The sequence below is a fragment of the Penaeus monodon genome, chromosome 19 (assembly GCF_015228065.2).
Source record: "Penaeus monodon isolate SGIC_2016 chromosome 19, NSTDA_Pmon_1, whole genome shotgun sequence".
Lineage (NCBI taxonomy): Eukaryota > Metazoa > Arthropoda > Malacostraca > Decapoda > Penaeidae > Penaeus > Penaeus monodon.
The window spans coordinates 1,643,142-1,643,951 of record NC_051404.1 but is presented as its reverse complement, the minus strand read 5'-3'; positions in this window follow the sequence as shown (position 1 = coordinate 1,643,951).

The window sequence follows — 810 nt, the reverse complement described above, 5'->3', positions numbered from 1 at the left end:
TGTAATTACAATGCTGCTTCGCACCGTGTATTTCTATATGTATCTGAATAGCGGGATTTTTTTTCAGTTAAATAGCTTAAAATATATTTATCTGTTGATGCAATTTGCTGTATTTAAGAAAAAGAAGACTTCCTTTATAAACTCTTGGTCATGGGCTCTAAACCTGTCTGATTTATACATTATTAGAATAATAAATGATAAACAGAGATGAAAAAAAACCGGATAGCACTGTTGCATAATTCAGGTACACTTTTAACCTTACCGATGTAGTCTATATGGTTTTGTTTTTATTCTCACTATAATTATGATTTTTAAATGCCCTTCTTGGTACTAGGGCGATACCTCCGTTTGATTTTGATCGGGTAGTAACACCCTTGATCATTTCTTCCAACGCAACCGCCCGAGATTACACACTACTTCGGGATTTCTAAATAAAATGGCCAAATTTTGCTGGTAATGAAAAGGTGACAAATTGCCAACTGAAAAAAGGGAAAAAAAAATCTGACCTGAATTTCTTTAAACTTGGTATCTATAACAACGTAACTCGAATCACTTAAGGACTATAACAGAATTTTAAATCTAGGCTGTCACTGTCATAGGTTTGGGTGCCTCTGTATTGGGTATTTCCTTTGATACCCTAAACACACACTTATTTTGGCACACTGGAAAAAAAACACCACTATTATTTTTATCTTTGATAAGGTGTATTTCCATAGCAAATATTGTTTTCTTTTCATAGTTATATTTTCTGAAGAACTGGGAACGCGGCAAAAAAACAAAACAAAAAAACATGGGACTCTCTAGAACGAA